Source organism: Micropterus salmoides, unplaced genomic scaffold, assembly GCF_014851395.1.
Source record: "Micropterus salmoides isolate LMB-PRFRI ecotype aquatic unplaced genomic scaffold, ASM1485139v1 Ms_hic_scaffold_19, whole genome shotgun sequence".
Classification (NCBI taxonomy): Eukaryota; Metazoa; Chordata; class Actinopteri; order Centrarchiformes; family Centrarchidae; genus Micropterus; species Micropterus salmoides.
The window spans coordinates 14,574,782-14,590,183 of record NW_024041039.1 but is presented as its reverse complement, the minus strand read 5'-3'; positions in this window follow the sequence as shown (position 1 = coordinate 14,590,183).

Genomic DNA, 15,402 nt, shown 5'->3' with positions numbered 1-15,402 from the left:
CGCGACGCGAAAATTCGCGGTTGGTCTGAAAGCACCATTAGGCTTACACTTTTCAAAACACATACAGTACACATGTGAGGCCACACACACGATTCCAATTTGGCATAGTGTCTTGCAGGAGATGCTTTAACCCAACATTGATCTGACGGGTACCAACAACATGAGAAAATACCAAAATTAATTTTGGCAGGCACAGGTGCTCTGCAAACCTTCAAACCACAGAAGATGTTATATTCATCATCATTTCCACAGAGGAGAAACTCTGTGTCTGTCCATTAGTTGGTCTGAATGGTAATGTTTCACAGCAAAATGGATGCATTCAAATGCAGCGTGGAGAAAAAAGTGTCAAAAGAAAAGGGCAGAGGAACCGTGTCGAGTGAAAACAAGAGAGGAAACGAAGGAGAATGAAAGAAGGGGGAAGAGAGAGATCACGTTCAATTTCCTCCACTGGAGAACATTTCAAGGCCTGAAACCCCATCCTGGGTTCCACTGGCCAGGCGGGCCTCGTTTGCATGGGAGCCCATTTCCTGTGTGTGATTAGCAGAAGGGAGAGTGTGCGTGTATGTGTGTGGGCAAACTGGGGTTGCAGTTCAGAGAGGTCTGGGGTTGTTTTGTCTGCTTGGGAAGGAAAGGAATGCCCAAATCAAACACAGTGAACAGGATGCCTTGATAGAGAGAAAGCGAGAGAGAGAGACAGGACACAGAGATGCAGAAAGTAGCAGACAGAAGGAGCTAACAAAAGAAAGAAGGAGGGAAACCCCAGAGAGGAATAGAGCAAGAGATTGATTTTTCATTTGCTGCCACTGAACACTGCGAACAGCATTCCTCCTGTTCCTATTTGCATTTCAACAAGGTGCAGTAAGAATTCTCTACAAGCGGATGAGCTGTTAAATGGAAAATCATCCACATCTTTAACTAGACTGTAAACCTGCAGAACCTGTCCTAATATCTAATGACTTGCAGAGCTTCACCCTCCCTGTTCCACAAACAGCTGAGGCATTCACACACTACTGCTGCTGACGACACAGATTAATGTTTTTAATTCATACAGCCATTTATGCAACAACAGTAATATGAAAAATAGCAATGTCACAGAACACCTTTTTAGTCCACACAGCTCAACAATATAGGAATCTCCCAAGGTCAAATCCACTGTTTAGCATAAAGAAGAGTTATGCTTTGGCTACATTGAATGAGTACACCTTTTGCTTTTAAAATTTCTGGTTGACAAGGGTTACATTCAAATTAACAGAAATTTCATGTTAGTTTGACTTTTTGTTTTTAAATACACACATGTTGAGGATACCAGAAATATGTGTAAGCTTTTGGGGATTTTTTTGGAACTGGGGAAGGGTGTTGCATTAAGCAAGTGAACCTCAGTCATGGTGTGTATTTTATTAGCTAATTTCAGTACCCAATATTTCCCAGCAGTTTCAAAGTTCAGTTTCCAAACACTTCCTTGTGTTGTGTGTGTGCGAGCTAGACCCTGCCCATGTAGGAGCAAGCCAATCTTTGACTGGCAGAGCAGAATTGATAGGCTGCTATTGTTTCCTTTTAAGGTCAATTGTGTCTGAAATGCTTGGCATGGCTGGGAGTGCAGATGCAGCTGGCTGGCAAGACGGATAAAGCACTAATTTAACTGCATTTTTCTGTGCAGTCCACACCTAGAGAGAGAGAGAGAGAGAGAGAGAGAGAGAGAGAGAGAGATTCAGCGCTATACCTATTAAAAGTGTGTTACTTGATGTTGAATGCATACTGATCACTCTTTTTTTTTAACACAAACACATACGCTTTGATTACTTTACGCTTTAACGCTTTAATTACTTGTTTAATGAAATGTATGGGGTTGATTGTTCTTATGTTGTATGTATGATGCTTTGGCAATATTGTTGTTACACATTCATGCCCATAAAGCTAATTTGAATTGTGAGAGAGAGAGAGAGGGAGAGAGAGAGAAATATAAAACATTTGAAGAGGTTTAGACAAAAAAAAATAAAAAAGCAAGATATGTATGACTAGAGGGTGAAAACAAGGAGGTAAAAACTACAACGAGTTTATCCAAGTGGGTGGCCAAGACTCACTCTTTGCCACGGGCATCGAGCTCTGCTGTACTCTTGTTTGTCCAGGCAGTCAAAACACACCACCACATGTGGTAGACCTGTTTGTCAAGGTCCACAATAGGAGGGTATACACATATATACATAAATGTCTACCCACACCTAAACTTGTCACAGCGTGACAATCCACGCTGTGTAAATCATCCCACGTTTGATTTCGACGCCAAATTTGCTTGAGCATGATACTGTACCCACTCACTGCAAGTTGCTCTGAATAAAGGCATCAGCTAAATGTCTAAAATGCAATGATTAAATATTCTGCTGAAGAGGGAAGGAAAAGGGAGGGGGTACCGGACGGCCAGACCGGCTTAGCTTTCACAAATAAACCCAGACGGTGGGAGAAAGAGAGGGAGCCGGCTGAAGGCTGGATCATAAAATATGCCTGGTATTCCACAATGTTCCACAGTGCACAAATGAGCCACTCAGGGACTTGGGGAGTGTTACGGGATTCCTGTGAGGCTCCTGTGTCTGAATGTGTTCACATGCACACACGTATATACCCACACAAACACACAACTGTGCGTGAGCCAGACATTCAGCACTATACCTATTAAAAGTGTGTTACTTGATGTTGAATCCATACTGATCACTAAAACAATCCAACAGAAAAGAAAGCATAGAATAAATAGGTAAAGAAATCGTTTTGGTCAAATGGTGCCTTTTGTTATACATTTATCTAAATGTTAGCTGCAAGAAGTGCAGGGCACATAAAGGGACCACCAGAGGGGAGTCGATGACTTGCTCATGGTCAGAGTCGCTGTGTTTCTCTCTGCTGCACTGTAAACAAATGGAAGAGCAGTGTATGTCTAATCACGGTGAGTGATCCAATGTGTTTAAGTTAATTCAGTGACGTTCCAGTAACTCAGACTAACTACTGAAACGATCAATATTTAGATGTTTACAGGTTCTCCCATGTGAGAATTATCAGCTTTTCCTGGATTTACATTGTAATAATATGAATGCTTTAGGGCTTCGGCCTGTTGGTTGGACAAAGGAAGAAATTTTAAAATGTCACCACCCGGGACTTTTAACAACTGGGATAAACATTTTCAACAACTAATGAATGAGTTGAGAAAATAATTGGCACATTAATTGATAATGAAAATAATAGTCTGTCGTAGCTCCAGAGCCCATGGTGATGAAGACATCACCTTGGGCTCTGGGAAATGGAGGGTATTTCTTCACTATTTTCAGACATTTATTCAACTAAACAATTCGTTGAAAAGACAGTCAACAAATTAATCTGTTTAACTACTCATTAGTGGAGCATCCTAGGAGTCTTTGTTGCATGTCATACTCCCCTCTCCCTACCTTTGTTTCCTGTCAGTCTCAATAGTTGTTTAACAAAAGTGAAAAAAATAAATAAATTGTTGGTGCAGCTCTCCTCCGAACCCAAACTACTTCTTCAACTGCTACTACAAAAACCTTGGACATGAAAGGGTTTCAAGCATGTCTGTTGAAGTAAAAGCTACATTTTAGCCAGTCTATTTTTATGGCCTCGCTGTGGCTCGCATTGTGCTGCTTCACTTCCCCTGGTTGGGACAGTTAGCACGAAAAGGAGCTCCAAAAGCAATGTTGGCATGGAGGGGAAAACCAGCCCTCAGTCCTTCACAAAAGACAGCGGTACAGAGATCTCCTCCAAAATAAAACCAAAGCAGTGAAGAGGGGGGAAATAGGGGGAAAGAGGAGGAGAAATAGAGGCTGAAAATAGCCTAGCAGTCGGGGTCTGTATGCATCAGCACCACAATGATGAAAGTCTGAAAACCAGACTTGCTAATACATGGATGGATGGATGGATGAACTGAGGGAGGGGAGACTGTGGGAAAGAAGAAAAACATCTTACCAGTTTAGTTTTAAATGAGGGTAGGTGAAAACGAAGGATAAACAAAAATAAGGGGACTTAAGAAAGTCAGATAAAAGGTCACAGGCATGAAAAACAAAAGTTGTGACAAGTTGTTGAAAGCTGATTAGATTTACCAACCCATTGTAGCACTGTCTACAAACTAAATAAGTAAAAGGGACAGAAAAATAAAGTTAAGCAGACACAGAGCACAGAAGACAAAACAGCCGAGAGAAACAGCAGAAGGGGGAAGTGAGCAATTGCCAGGTTGCCATGGCGTCTGAGCATTCCTCTCTGAGAACATGTATATTTTCTGATCACAAGAAAAATAATCTGCGGGAGGAATTTTATTTTGAGAGCCGCCCTGTAGATCCAAGGATTAGAAGAGGTCAGGCAGGAGTGTGTATATCCCTCACACAGTCAAGGTGCATCACCAGACAGATCATTTGTAAAGGAAGAGCACAGAAGGATCCAAATCCGGGGTGCTCAAGTCACGTACAATCAACTGAATAAACACCCACGCCCACAGCTACACTGTATACCAATAAAGTTCATTTATGAATGCCACTTAACACAGGTATGACTAATCCAAAGTCATTTTTTCTTTTCCTCAACTTCTCAGTCTGTTCCCTTGTTTTGTTTAGTCAATTTCCTCTGTTGAAGTGAACGAAAAAGAGCCACCTCAGGGGGGGTCATGGATGTTGAGTGGACCTAAAGTTGTATGGTTCATGTGTATGGTTCATGTGGTGACATAAACAAACAAAGTGCTCTGATGCTAGCAAAGCTATTTTGCTAACCTGAATCTTGTTCGCCTATATTGTTATCCACTTTTGCTGGGGTGGGGGGGCATAAACATTTTTTGGCTTCTAAAGGGGGAGAACCACTGGCATATAAATCAACTCTACTTGATGAGCAACACCCTTCCGGAAGATTTTCCTGCATCTGGTGTTTTGCTGATGGTGGTGGAGAATTCGGTTTAGAACACATCATCCAAAATCTCCCATAGGTTTTCAATTGGTTTGAGCTCTAGTGACCCACATCATTTTAATTTTAAGCATGGGTGTTTGTCCTCCACTCATTTATTCTGTTTTTTCATTTTATTTGTCACGTTTCAGGTGGTTGCCTAATCCACATTTTGCTGCCAAGATCAAAACATAAGAGACATCAGACACATCAAACCACAAGACAGACAGCAGGCACATTTGATGTTGTCTCTCTGGGCCTCACCCAGAAACAGCAGCACAAGAGTCAGGACAGTAAGCACGTAAGCAAGTAGACATATTTGATATTCTAATTGTTTGCTCTTTTATCAGTTTAGTTTAGTGTCATTTTGATTTGAGACAAAGTGATCACTATTTTCAATATAAAAAAATGACTAAGCCATGGATGTATAGAACAAAAAGCAAATGTTTTACAGAGAGAATTAAGCGCAGACGTTTTGGCCGTTTATGAATAGATCTGTACACTTTACTCCAACCGGGCCTTCGACACAGACCCGAGAACTCACAATGAACCAGACCTCTGCTGAGCACTGGACTGGTACCGCCACAGTGAACTCCTGCCAACAACTGTCACGTCAGTCAGTAGCCATCCGACTGCAAATAACAGGCTAAAGCATCATAAATTCTAGGGGAGAGACATAGTCACTATAATGCCACGGAAGAGAAGTTGAAAGTAAACACTCATTAAATTGTAGTGATGGTACCCAACACACACAAACCCTGCTGCTGGGTGAAGAACTTTGGTTCAACATTTAGCCTTTTATGGACATTATTCAGGGTTACAGATTTGGGGGGTGGGGGGGAGGGGTTAGACATCTGTGTCAGTGTGTAGGTGGCATAAGGTGGTATTTTTGGTATCTTTTTACGACCTGGGTTAGAAGCTTTTTAGCCACCAAAGGCAGGTATGTGTAGTCTACGCCATCTTCTACCACCAGCATCACGAGACTGATAGGAAGTAGAGCGTGATGTTCAACTTACTTCTCCTCCCTTGATCATCGTCTCTGGCTGCTCAGCCAGATCTCTAGGAAGAAGAATGCATCTTGAACCAGACTGGAATGGCTCCTGAAATATGCCAAATATGCCCCTGACCCCCCTCCTTTCCTGAAGACGTAGGTCTGCTTACTAGTCCACCCTCCTTCCCTTCTACCCACAGCATTCCTGCGCAGTATGCAGCACCGAACGCTCGCACACTTACAATCACAGATGACCCACTCACATAGAAAATGTTAAGAACATTAATAATAACACAAGTTTCCACCTAGCTGACCCAGACATGCCTTTTAAGGGTAAGCAGTTTAGATTTCTCTTTTCATTAACTTCCAAAAATACTCCTGGACCAGGCGGGAGAAGGGGGAGTGACAGGAAAAGGAGGTGGTGGGGGACTCGTCTTTTGCAAGGCAAAAAGCGAGGGAGCAAGGCAAGATAACAATCAGAAGGAGAAAGGGGAAATGTTGGCCTGTTGAGGTGTAGAACACCTAAAAAATAAAAGTGTGGCTGAGGAATTTACAAGAAATGTCTTAACTTTAGCTCTTCTCTGTTAAAATGTCTCAGTCCCTTAATCCCCCTCCCTCGCTATGCTTCCTACATGCTTTTGAAGTCTGTTTCCTTTGCACCGCTTTCCTCTTTTCTTTTCAGGATCGACGAGGTAGCCATTTTTGAGAAGCCTGTACAGTGTAGGAACAAAACAGGCGTGCAGGGAACCTTCTGTGAAACAACTTATTGGAGGCTGAAATGTCTAACAGAAATCTAAATCCCACACAGGAACCAGTTGAAAAAAAAAATAGAAATCCCAAAACCTAGAGGAAACTTGTGTTTCAGGTCAACTGGACAGCATGTAAAACACAAACACAGTAGCAGCCACAAACACTTTCTGGCAGGAGTGTTTTGCTAAATAAACTGGTCCTCAGCAGGGAGGGAAAGGGGTGTGAGACAGAAGAAGTCAAAATTTGTGTGTATGAACCTGAAAATCATAAAAATTGATAACAAATTTAATTGTGATAACAGGTTATCAACCATGTTAACGCATGGGACAAGCTGCAATGAGATTGCATCTACAATAATGTCATTGTTTGCAAAAGCAAGACAGAGACGGACACGAGACTTCAAAAGGATGACTCGTGAGAAATCTTTAAAATCTGAAGACTAAACTAACTGATTCACAGCTACCTTTAGCCTTTACTCATCAGACCTAATGAAATGGAAGCAGTGGCAAAGCTGTAATGACATCAGAAATACGGGAATCATCAATCAAAAGTACCCCAGATAATAAATTCTGGTGATTTACAGACTCAACGCTACGGACTCAATGCTGCATCTCTCTCAACTCCCATGTGATAAGGAAATTGTGGATGGTTGGGAAGCCAAAATGAATACCAGAGGATGAGCTTTAGAACATCACATGGTCAACAGCAGGGCAGTTGCCTGGTTTTAGGGGGCTACAGGGGAGTGATGGGTGTTCATAAATTAAAATTCCTAAAATATGGCCCTAGGAGGCAATTTGGAAGTCTGGTACAGGTCTGCAACGGGTAATTCCTGAAAAACAGTAATAGAGGAGTGTGGCGGAAAGCCAAGAGCAGTAACCCCACCCGGATTTGAACCCGGGTCTACGGGGTACCAAACATGCAACTTGACCACAACGCCAAAAAGCCAGGCTCGTTGGTATGGCAGTCACAGCGCATACTCAACCGTAGTGACGGTCCATCACAAGGAGCATTAAAGACACTTCTTTCAGCACACTTGTGTCCAGTACACTTATAATTTGTCCAAAAAGAAAGATGCTTGAGAACAGTCACATGTTTTAGTCAAGTGTAAGCAAAGGTTTTATAGTTTTTAACTTCTCAGGCAACATGGCAGAATTTAAATTTAGCAACTGAAAGGTCGTATACGATGTCATGCTATCCTCTTGGCTTGGTAGACATCCAGCTACATATACTCTCATAGGAAAATGATTTACAAACGTAATTAGGAATGTACAATTACAGATCTCCACTGTGCTGTGAGGATTTCTTCATAATGACTTAAAGGAAAGGCAATGTCCGTCTACCAAAACTGTTAGGTTGCCAGCTTGTCACACATAAAAGAATACAAGGAAATGGAAATGTGTAATCCAGAGTACCAAGCAGCAATGGGGGAGCAGAGGTCGGAGTACAGTTTCAGTAAATGTTTCAAAGACACGTTTTTCCTCAAACTTAATGAGTCATTATTGTCAGCCTCTCTGTGGCAGAGCTTTGATATTTATTTCATGTTTGTGGCAAGTGTACAAAGTTTCATCAATTAAACAACAGCTTAATTTGCCACAAAAAGTCCTATTTCATAACCACCTGGTCATGTAACAGGTTTGATAACTATTCAGTGACTCAATACAATCTTTTACAGGTCAATAAATACCAGAGACGTCACTTTGGCAGACTGGTTAAATTGGAGTCTTAACTAACCAAATTTCACAATGTTGCTGAACATTAGGACACAAACTACAAAATACACAAAGATAAGATGAGGGTAAAACATTGTTTTTATTGTTTGGGATCAATTTTGAAGCCCTATAATTTAAAGAAAAATGAGTTGTCAGGAGTGATCCATGATTCACTTATCCGTGTCATGTAGGATTGGCCAATATGGCAGTTTATGCCTTTATACTACATAAATTGTGTTGACCATCAGAGGCTTTGCCATATTTGTCGTCAGGCCTTTAACTCACTGGATTCATCAAAAAACAGACAATACTGTCTAGTTAGGCTATCCATCAACATAGAACAGAGAAGATACACCTTTTTACAGAGAAAATTTCTCTGTAAAAAGGTGTATCTTATTAAACACAAAGGCATTATACTGCAGTTCACTTGTATCAAAATCTGGCATACTGCATAATACAATAATTTAACAACCTGATAAGAAATACAAACAGATCACATGATTATCTTCCTACTGATATCTTTTTCCACCTGTTTTGATAGAGAAAACATACTTAAGAGTCAGTGCTCTCATGGATATCAGCTGCAGTACTGGACACAACAACATCATGTGCACCTGCAGCCTTCCTTGCAGAAGATCTCTGTGATTAAAATGTTGTTTCCCAATCACCTGCAGCACAGCAGAGTGGTGAGGCCTCAGTCTGTGGCCACGGCATCGCAGGACAGAAAGCCCTCCAGAGCAGTTGGTAATGATGAGGCCATTTGGCACGCTTTTGAGGACTAACAAGCGGGATTTATTCACACTCGCACATACGCAGAAGAAGTTGTATAAGCAGAATTCATTCGTGCTTTGACATGGAATTCTTGAAGAGTGAGAGCATGTATCTGTTGCTCTGTGTGTCAGTGTATGTGTTAATGACAGCCTCAGCGAGGCGTGTAAACACTTGGAGCTGAGATGTACTTCTGGCTACTACTCGCTGAGTGATTGACACTCTCAGCCTTTAGTATCTGATGACAAATCGACATGGCTGGGAACAGCACTGAGGAAAAGTGCTTTGGCACACAGACATACATACACACAGAGAGAACCCTCAAAACACACACAAAGCTCAAGTAGTTTGAACTCCAGCTGAAATCACAAAGCCCTGCCCTGTCACTGGCCTACCACTGATAAAAAAGCTGGCAAGGAGGGCAGGAAGAGGTACTGGAAGAGAGGGAAAAAGAGCGAGAGAAAAGGAGGAAGAAGGGAGAAGGCATATGTACAGTAGACGAGAGAGACAAAAGTAGAGGGAGATGATGAGAAAAGAAAAGGTTTAGGGTAAGAACAGGTCTGAACGTCTGGCTCTAATGACTGTACACATTACACATATACACATTGTGGTACAATTAATAGTTTGATGTAAAAATTGAAAAAAAACTGTGAATATCACAAGTTCCCAGAACCCATGAAGTGGGTGTGCATGGTAACACTCCACGTTCGGCAGATCTCTGTGTATCCTGTGTGTGAGGCCGAGCGAGTGAGAGAAAGCGAGCGGCAGAACGTGAAGCTGAAAGTTAGCGGAGAAATATATTAACAGTAAGTTTCAGTCTGGTAGTAACAGACTGTATATAAAATGGGTAGTAAACGTGCAGAGTAGGTCACTGTGTGTCCGTTAATAAAAGTCTGTAGTTTCCCCAACGGCTGGAAAAGTGGAGGCTGTTTGCGCAAGCTAACATCTCCCCTGTCCTTCACACCAGAATCCGGACTTTAGGAGACAGCCTTCAGCGTCACAGCCCCCACCCTCTGGAACTCACCCCACAGAGATCCGAAATGCTCTCTGTCTGGACACTTCAAAAAATCTACTAAAAACCCAGCTCTTTACCAAGGCATTCACTCCTGAATGACTTTTTGTTGTTCTGTCACTGTAACTATGTGTAAAGCATCATTGGGTCCTGTGAAAGGCGCTAAAAAAATTTATTTATTTATGTAATGTTACCTAAATTAGTAACGAAGTAGTATTAATTATCGGCTATATGTCAGTACTAACTAACCTACTAGTCAAGGGTTGAGAACATCTGGTACAAGCTTAGACTAAACTGGTGTACAGCTCTGTCCTGTATACATATTGTACATCCTGATAATTATAGGCCTATTTAAATTTTCAGAGGAGTCTGACAACTGGTTGTTAATGAAATGAGGGAACATGGAGCTGAGATTAATTAAGTAAATTAAGGATGCAAACTAGTCCTTTTAAGCCAATTAGGAGATGTTTCTTTTGGATTTTAATCGTGAGGTCCCCAGAGATTCCAACCCCTAACGGTTACTGGTTAATCATGTTGATTTATTTTTGCTAATTTCAGCATCACTAACCAGAGATCAGCAACATAAAAAAGCCTAAATACGCAGACATAGTGGACACAGTACACAAGCAGTTGACATGTACGCTTCTACCTCTGGGGCTGCAGATTACTTTCTCCATTAATCGAATCATTTCGTCAGAATGTCCGTGAATAGTAAAATATGCCCGTCACGTTTACAGACACAAAAGACGAAGTAAAAACATAAGAGAAGCATCTTGTGTTAATCGTCTCAGCTCTTCCTAACTCCAAAAAACACACTGCAAAGACAGACAGTACACAGACTCATTTAAGCATCTTTATGGCATTAAGCCATCCTCCTGCAAGTTTGCTAACAGACAGGCAGCAACTGCAGCTGGCCTGCGTATTGTCAACAGCAGCCTCTGTCCCGGATACTGAGCCCATTATTGCATTATCACAAAACACACACACACTTACACACACTGACAAGTACACTCACAGGCTGTGTGTGGGCTTTAATACAAGTCATGATACGTGATTCATCTGTACTATTTCAAGGAGGCCCCCGAGTCTACCACTAATAATAACCAACGCCAACATCATCCGGTCCAAATTCTATCCCAGCTATCCATTACAGCTTATTAGGACATGTAGGTTACGCTGCAAAGGACACTCGTCTGCTCATGTGGGTGTTAAAACTCACCTATTAGCTGAGCGAGATAAAATGAATCTGAAACTATTTTAACACTGATCGCTTACTTTGTCATTTGTCATAGTAAATTGAAAATATTTGGGTTTTCAGCGGTTGGTCATGCAAAACAAGCTATATGTATAAATCACCTTCAGCTCTGGGAAATTACAATGGTCTTTTTCACTGATTGATGATTAAGATAATAGTTGACAATTTCTAAATACGAGTTTTCCACCCAACTATGCAATAACAATATCCATTTTATTTTCATGCACTTGCAACACAAGACGCCAATGTCCATGTACTGTAATTCCACACTGATGTGATGGTACCACACTAACAGCAGGGGCTCTGTGCATAAACCTTTATGTGCGCAGTGGCAGTAATACTACCATCGACAGGCTGGGTTTGACATTCCCAGTGGTTGGATTCTCCCAGGCAGAAACCTCAATATTTTAATTTAATCCCAAGAGCACTCATTTAGCCACTCCGTAATCCCCAGGTCCAGTGCTTAGTCTGATAATTACCCTTACTGGACACCCATAATGATTAGTTTTTGGTTTCACCCAAAGCAGTGAAGGCAGTTTCATAGGGCGGTCGCGGCGTTATGCGGAGTGGAAAACCAATCATGCGCGGTATAGCCCAGGTTGTAAAAGAAGAGCGAGGGGTATGATTATTACTTTGCTGGCAACTCCTGGAGAGGACATGGTGTAAACTGTCTTTGTGTAACTTTCACTTGTCGGCATCAAGATCACTCAAAGGATTACAAAGCAAATGGTGGTTGGGGTGGCACTCCTACTGTGTCAACATTAACAGTTATCATTGCACCGAGCAATCATGCTCAGTTACCGGGGTGAAAGTCAATGGGGACATAGGCTGGGAACGATCCCTGCTGAGGCGCAACGCAACCAAACCTAACATCGGAGCATAATTTCCAGTGGATCAAGCAGTAATCAGAGGAATTTTAGACATCTCACTCTTCACTTTGCTGGTACTGTCATTTAATTTTCCCTTTGCATTTCTCTCAACATTTCCAAACTGACAGCATGAACTGCAGACATTCCCACCATGACAAGCTGCCATGTGCCATGAGTCCAGGAGAAAAATGGGTTCATGGCAGCACAAGCTGGTAGCTCAGCTGGTATAATCTACAGCTGGGAGGGGAGCCTTACTGGAAAGTCATCAGTGATTTTTTTTGTCTCCTTCATGTCTGAAACAGGTCAAGGCAGGTTCCCTCCATCTACTTCCCTCTCTGTGCAGCTCTTTACGAGCCCCACCTGGCAGATTAGTATTCCACCACTACAACTACCTTTTCTGCTGTTGACACACACACACACACCCCTCTATTACTGTTGGAGGGAGGCAGCACAGGGCACATACTGTTCAAACTATGAGCTCTGCCACCTTAGTTTCATACATGTATGTGTGGGCCTATGGAGCGCAAAACATTCCACCTCATGTGAAGTAACAGAACAAAGATGTCTTGCTCTTTGTTGATTCAACAAATCATTTGGCTGAAACTTCTGATTATTTTTGTTGTGTCAACTTCAATTAATATTAGTCTATAAAATGGCAGAAAAGTGTAAAAAAAAAAAATGCCCATCACAGTTAAACAAAACTGAACAAGACATCTTCAACTGCTCAATTGCACAATTTTTTGTCCAAAAAAACCTAAACATTCATATTACAGTCACATAAACAGAGAACAAATACATTTGAGAATCTGCAACCACAGAATATTAAACTATCAGTTGATTATTTAAAGTGTTGAGATTCATTTTCTGTCTACCCATTACTAATTTCGAGTAGCCTCCTAGCTCTTAGACTAACTCACAGCACTAGATCCAAGGCGAATTCATTTCTTTCTTGCAGTTACACTTAAGTTGTCCACCATACAAAAAGGAACATGTGCACAATTCATTTATCATTAGAGGTTCAGAATGTCAAAATAGCTTAATCAAACGTGAACTCATTCAACATACTAAAGATCTAAATACAGATGATGTTCAACATTCCTTTACAATGTAAAATCGCTATAATATCCTTTCATTGTTTGTATGTGCCCTCCACTAGTCTATTCCTGAGTGAGTGTAATGTCCTTGTGACTTTTGTGCTCAGTTGTGATTTTATAGTGTGATTAGGCTAACCCTGAAATATATTTAGGTCAATCAATATCCTGTCCTGCTATGCCACCTTTCATGAACAACTGCAGTGTCTATATATCTGCCATATCATCCAGAATCTCCTTTCTGTAAACATACTCTATAAGGTGTAGGTAATACATTGAAATATATTTGTGCACATGAGTAAACACAGTTTTAATGCTTCCATTGGAAAAGAGGGCCAAAACAGTGCCTTTGGCAGTCTGGTACAAATTCTTCATGTGGCTGAGCCTGAATGTCAACAAAAGAAACATTTTTACTTCATTCATAAAAAATTCCGAACGACTTCAGAAAAAGGGGGAATTACAGTTTGATTAGCCAAGTTACATTTTGAGACAGCGCACAAGATAATATCCTTGCCAGTGTCCAAAACATAGTCCACATGAACGCCAGGAGCAATGTAACCAGCCTACAATTAACAAACACTTACATATGTTTTAATGTTTTCATGAAACCCTTGTTGTGAACTATAGCTTGTTATGCAGTAGCCTATATGGAAACCACCGACGTTATTAAGTGCGTAGACACAAGCGAATCGCAAACACGTAGCCTTCATGCCACCAAAACGGTGAAACATTGTAAAAACTGCGACGTGTTAACACAGTGAGGTGTAGGCTACGGTCTATGCGCGGCTACAGTTTAACCACCTGAGCTTTTCGCCGCAGTCCTGATGCTTCATTTTGGCTACAACAAGAGCACAGGAGGAGAAGAACCAGGAGGAGGAGGGTTGAAAAACTTGCCGCAGTTCAGACTTCTGCAGTCCCGACTGACTGAGTCCAACTCAGGAAGCCGCTGTCTGAACCCCTTTCCATGTACCCGTGTTCCCTATCCAAACCAAAACACACACAATAAAGACTCCAACTTTACCTTAGCTGGTCCACCGCCAGGTCAGAAAAACACGACGGTAAATCCACAACTTCACACGGTTTGAGTTCATGCAGACGGTTGGACTCGCTGCTGCCGACACGACGAGGACAAGTTCATCCACATATTTTCACATACAACCAGAGTTGGTGGCGACAGGAGGGGGGGGGGCTGCGTTTCTGGTTTCTCCCTTCCCCTAAATCACTTTCGTCCGTCCTTTCCTCTCGGATATTCCCCTCCCTGGCCCGTCTGAGATCAAACCATCACATTCCACCGCGTCCTTAACAATGAAAAAGGTGGGTTTTTCCTTTTCTGCTGCCGGAGGACCCACCCCTCGGGATGACTCTGCCCGGTCTGACCGCAAAGAGAACGCCCTTCCCGGCTGCGAGGTCCCGCCTCTCTCCCCCACATAACATACGCAAGACTGGCCGGTGGGAGAAATGAATTCTCGCTGAGATTGTGTGGATACTGAGTAAATGCATCTCTCCCACCCCCCCATTCTGCGCACACACACACTATAGCCTATATTTTTGAACTGTTTGAATTAATATTATAGCACAATTTTTGTAATACCATTGGGACTACAAAATGCCATTAACAACTTACCTTACGCTTCCCACATTGTGTAGCCTATCACAGTTTAAATCATAAAGTCCCCATAAACTCAACAAGTAACACCTGTAGCAATGTTACCACAGTCTTAAAGTAAGCAAAAGGAGTAAAACATATAGATAATATCACTATAATTTATTTTCCAGTAGTGCAGACATATTATAAATCTCCACTGTATTGGTATAACTCTTTTTTTAGTTTGTGTACACTGTAATGCTCATAAAACCCAGGAACTGCAAACTCACTGCCACAAAAATGCTGATTATTCTGCATATAAATGTGCAAATTCCACAATTACTGTTGTACAACTTTTATGGTGTCAGGTTTGTGTGGATTTCAAGGCAAAGTTTTTTTTTTTTATTGAGAAGCAGCCTAAAATGTATGCAGCTGAGACCCTGGGCCCCTGT